This window comes from Brassica oleracea, chromosome C7 (assembly GCF_000695525.1).
Source record: "Brassica oleracea var. oleracea cultivar TO1000 chromosome C7, BOL, whole genome shotgun sequence".
NCBI classification, from domain to species: Eukaryota; Viridiplantae; Streptophyta; class Magnoliopsida; order Brassicales; family Brassicaceae; genus Brassica; species Brassica oleracea.
Window position 1 is genome coordinate 23,144,513 of NC_027754.1, and position 5,696 is coordinate 23,150,208.

Consider the following 5,696-nt stretch of genomic DNA (forward strand, 5'->3'; position numbering starts at 1 on the left):
GTGGGTAGAGCAGGTGAGCTTAACCTGCTGTGATGTAGTGGGTAGAGCTTAATCTGAGTCTTTTATATAAACATGTAAAAGGGCTAGTCTTTGGGTAAGGTAAGAGAGAGTCAATAAAGAACACGTTTTCATCTTTATCTTGTCTTTGTTTCTTGCCTTTTACATGGTATCAGAGCCATGGAAGAGGTTTCAGAAACGTTTTCAACTCCAACATTGAGTATCTCTCACTGTGTTACTCTGAAGCTTTCATCCTCGAACTACCTTCTCTGGAAGACTCAGTTCGAATCGTTTCTCTCAAGTCAGTCTCTGCTTGGTTACCTTGATGGATCTACGGCTCGTCCTACACCTACAGTTACCAGAAGAAACGGTGATGATGTTACAGAGGAGCCAAATCCAGAGTTTGTCAAATGGATTCGTAAAGATCAGTTGGTTATGGCGTGGCTGTTTGGGTCTCTGTCTGAAGAAGCATTACATTCTGTGTATGGTCTACACTCAGCGCAAGAAGTGTGGCTCAGTCTAGGAAAGAAGTATAATAGAGTCTCTGCAACACGCAAGTTAGATCTGCAACGTAAACTTCAGGGTATGTCCAAAGGATCAAAGGCCATGACTGAGTACTTAGGAGAAGTCAAAGGTGTCTATTACTCATGTAGGCTCTATCGCTCTTCAAACACCTCAAGGTAACTTGCCTCTTAATGATGTGTTGATATGTCCTGGTATATCTAAGTCACTGTTATCAGTTTCCAAGTTAACATCTGACTATCCGTGTGAGTTCACCTTCGACTGTGATTCTGTATGTGTTAAGGACAAGGTAACAAAGAGGGTGATAACACAAGGGCAAAGACTTAAAGATCTCTATGTGCTGAAGGACCTGCAGTTTCAAGCATTCTATTCAACCAGACAGCAAGCAGCGAGTGATGGTGTGTGGCATAGAAGGCTTGGGCATACAAATGTGGATGTTCTTCAGCATCTCTCCAGAAGTCTGGCAATAGTTATGAATAAGACAAGCTCACGTCTCTGTTATGATGCTTGTTATTTAGGAAAAAGCTCAAAGCTTCCCTTTGTAGACTCTGATTCTGTCTCTAGTCATCCATTAGAAAGGGTTCATTGTGATTTGTAGGGTCTAGTCCTGTGGTTTCATCCCAGGGGTTCAGATACTATGTCATTTTCATTGATAATTATTCAAGGTTTACTTGGTTTTATCCACTCAAGCTCAAGTCTGACTTCTTTTCTGTCTTCCTCCGGTTTCAAACAATGGTTGAGAACCAATACAAGCATCGTATAGCTCAGTTTCAGTGTGATGGAGGGGGAGAATTTGTCAACAAACGGTTTATGCAACACTTACAGACTTGCGGTATTAAGCAGCTTGTGTCATGTCCCCACACTCCTCAACAAAATGGATTGGCAGAGAGGAAACATCGACACATCACTGAACTTGGGATCACAATGATGTTTGAGAGTAAGGTGCCACAACAGCTATGGGTGGAGGCGTTCTTCACTTCAGCGTTCCTTGGTAACCTGTTGCCATCATCAGTTCTCAAAGATCGAAAGAGTCCCTATGAAGTGCTGAATGGAACAGCTCCGGTATACACTTCTCTGCGAGTTTTTGGGTGCAAATGTTACCCTTATCTCAGACCGTACATGAAGAATAAAATGGATCCAAAGTCACTTGTGTGTGTGTTCTTGGGATATAATGAAAAATATAAGGGTTATCGATGCTTATATCCACCTACTGGAAAGGTTTTTATCTCAAGACATGTCTTGTTTGATGAAAATCATTTTCCTTTTGGAGATATGTATAGTCGCTTTCACAAAGCTACAGATTCAACATTACTAAATGCGTGGAGGAGTGTAAATCTGATACAAGAAGATCAAGTTAGTGATGCTGAAGTACTGGAAGAAGATCTACCTTCGCCTGTCCAGAGACAAGTAATGGTTCAAATGACACCAAGTCCAGTACCTCAAAATCAAGATGATGAGGATTCAACATCTGAGGCAGCGTCAACTTCATCTATCTCTCAGTCTGATAACGACGAAGTTGAACAGATAGTGAGGCCAGTCCCAGTTGTGCAAAACCCTCACCCTATGACTACAAGAGCTAGAGCTGGTATCATCAAACCAAATCCAAGATATGCAATGGTGACCATCAAAACAGATTGTCCTGAGCCTAGAAGTGTCAAAGCAGCTTTAAAAGATCCAAGGTGGAATGGAGCAATGCAGGAAGAGATAAATAACATGGCAGAAACAGAGACATATGAGTTAGTTCCACCTGAAGAAGATCAAAATCCAGTTGGTTGTGGATGGGTTTACAAGACTAAACTAAATGCTGATGGTACAGTTTTAAAACCTCGAGCTCGTCTGGTCGCTAGAGGAAACGAACAAGAAGAAGGAGTTGATTTTTGGGAAACCTTCAGTCCAGTTGTTCGAACAGCTACCATAAGGACAGTGTTGCATGTTGCAGTCACAAAGAAATGGATGATAAAACAACTTGATGTTCAGAACGCATTTCTTCATGGTGACTTAAAGGAGTCTGTGTACATGATGCAACCTCCAGGTTTTGAGGATTTAATGAAACCAGATCATGTATGCAAATTGAAGAAAGCCATCTACGGTCTTAAACAAGCACCAAGGGCCTGGTTTGATAAGTTTAGCAAATTTCTACTACAGTTTGGGTTTCAGTGTAGCTTTCCTGATCCTTCTCTGTTCATCTATCATCGCGGTACAGACGTTATTTATCTGTTACTTTATGTCGATGATATGATTTTAACAGGAAACAATGAGATCCTGCTGAAGGTTCTCCTTGAAAAGCTCAGTTCAATTTTTCGCATGAAGGACATGGGATCAATTCACTACTTTCTTGGCATTCAAGTACATCAGTGTGAAGATGGCTTGTTTCTAAATCAGTCTAAGTATGCTCAGGATCTTCTGGTAACTGCTGGCATGAGAGACTGCTCAACTATGTCTACTCCACTTCCTATGAAGCTCGATAATCTTCCTGGTCATGATCAACTATTTTCTGAGCCATCGTACTTCAGAAGTCTTGCAGGAAAACTGCAGTACCTTACTCTGACAAGACCTGATCTCCAATTCTCAGTCAATTACATATGTCAGAAGATGCATCAACCAAGTGTCTCGGATTTCAGTCTACTGAAGCGCATCTTGCGGTATGTGAAGGGAACATTTGATATGGGGATTAGTATTAAAGGTCACTGTGACTCTACTCTGGTATGTTATAGTGATTCCGACTGGGCTGGATGTAAAGATACTCGCCGATCAACTGGTGGGTTCTGTACTATGTTGGGAACTAATGTTATTTCATGGTCAGCTAAACGCCATGACACTGTCTCAAAGTCTTCCACTGAGGCAGAGTATCGGACAATGTCAGCCGCAACATCAGAGATAGTGTGGTTACAAAATCTCCTGAAGATAATGGGACTCCACCAACGAGTTACTCCTCTCTTATTGTGTGACAATCTGTCTGCTGTTTGTCTTACAGCCAACCCAATGTTTCATAAACGGACGAAACACTTCGACGTCGACTACCATTATGTCAGAGAAAGGGTAGCAATGAAGGCTTTGGAGGTGAAACACATTCCTGCGACGCTGCAAATTGCAGATGTCTTTACCAAATCCTTGTCGCAGGAACCGTTTTTCAAATGGCGTAACAAACTTGGTGTTTCCGTGCCTTCTACGCCAAGTTTGAGGGGGAGTAAAGGCCATACTGATACTTCGTATAAACCCCAAATGGAGAATATGAAGAAGTCCGTCCTGTCTCTGTCGGATGTGATGTAGTGGGTAGAGCAGGTGAGCTTAACCTGCTGTGATGTAGTGGGTAGAGCTTAATCTGAGTCTTTTATATAAACATGTAAAAGGGCTAGTCTTTGGGTAAGGTAAGAGAGAGTCAATAAAGAACACGTTTTCATCTTTATCTTGTCTTTGTTTCTTGCCTTTTACATGTATGAGACAGATAAGGAGTTTCAAAGAAGAAAACGAACAGAAGCTGAATGATGTTATAGTAAGTAAGACCAACCAAATGGACAAACTCAGGGATGAGTTTGATTCCAGGGTTGGGGAGTTTGAGCAGGAGATACTTCGGTCTGCAGCTGAAAACGAGGAGCTCTCTAGATCGTTGCAGGAGCTTTCCAACATGGTTGTGAGGATAAGTGAAGAGAAGTTCAGAGCAAAGAATCCATCATACCCCTCCAAGACAATACTTTATTTTTCTATCAATCTCGCATGAATTGAACCTGAATCTGATACCATGACAAGTTTCCCGGACTTTTAACTTACATATTTGCAATATGAGTAAGTGTAGTGGCCCAAGTCCCTTATATATTACTCAAGTCTCCTACATATTTGCAATATGAAATCTTCTTTCCAACGGTAAAAGTCCAAACAAGATTGGTCTTTGATGTCTGAACTCTCTCAAACCAATAGTAGGAAGATGAAGAATACTGAGAGTGCTAACCAGTTGGAGCTTATGGACGACTTTCTAGAAATGGAAAAGCTCGCTTGTCTACCAAATGACGAGAACACAAACGGTCACTCGAGTGCCGATTCTGATGCTGAGACTCTAGCAGCGATGCAGCTTAAGAAAAGTATCTCCACTGTGCTCCAGTCTCTTCCCAAAGATGCTGCCATGGAGAAGATTTTGGCAGAGGTACAGTGTGCCATTGAAGATGCAGGTGGCGCTCCATTTGAATGTCATGGACCTAATGTAAATTTGAAAGATTGAAGCTCGATAAAGAAAAAGCAGAGATCAACCTTGCAAGCTGTGAAACAGATCTTGAAGCAACCAAGTCAAAACTACAAGAAACAGAGCAACTGTAAAATCAGATTTGAATGGGATTTGGAATCTGCTCACAAGTCTAATGGAATGGCTGAGACACAGCTTAAATGCATGGTTGCATCTTACACATCTTTTGTCGAGTTAAGTTCTCTTAATGTCAAAATCGAAAACTTAGAAGATGAGCTCCATGACGAAAAGGAAAACCACTGAGGGGCTTTAACCTAATTTCAAGAACTGGAGGAGCAATTACAAAGGTATATTAAAAACCAAATCTTACTCTTATCTCTATTTTTCACCACAGAGTCTCTAAATACTCTTTTGTACAAAACTTCAGAAACAACCAAAACTGTCCGACGCGTTCAGTAACTGAAGCTGATCCCAGAAGCAAACAGGAAAATTAGTTAGCAGCTGCTGCAGAGAAGCTACAGGAGTGTCAAGAGACTATATTGCTTCTTGGGAAGCAACTCAAATCTATGTGTCCTCAAACAGAACAGGTTGCTTCTTCTCTAAGCCAAGAACAAACCCTAAACCTAGAAGAAGATAACGAGAGCGCAACTTCCACAAAAAAATCAAGACAACAGATTGAGTTCTGCTTCAGACAAAGAAGCACCATCGATGACTACAATGAGATCTCCGATGGGACCGAAACATAGACACACCAAGTCAAACTCATCATCTTCCTCGTCATGACTTTACCCCTGAGAAACACTCTAGAGGATTCAGCAGGTTCATATCCTCTAAAGAAAAAAAACAAACCAAAAAAGTACAAATCTAACTATGTTTGTATGTCGTATCCAGTGCCGTGCGGAAAAGTTTTAGGGCCTAAAGCAAGTTTTAAAAAATAAACTTATTTCCAACAATATTAAAAAATAGGGAGAATTGCCAAGTGTGACTCAAAACTTGGAGTCAA

General features: G+C 41.2%; 1 pseudogene; it reads left to right on the forward strand.

Moving 5' to 3' along the window:
* The first annotated feature begins 4,441 nt into the window (after window positions 1-4,441).
* LOC106302884 lies at window positions 4,442-5,561 on the forward strand (annotated as a pseudogene).
* Window positions 5,562-5,696: the final 135 nt, after the last annotated feature.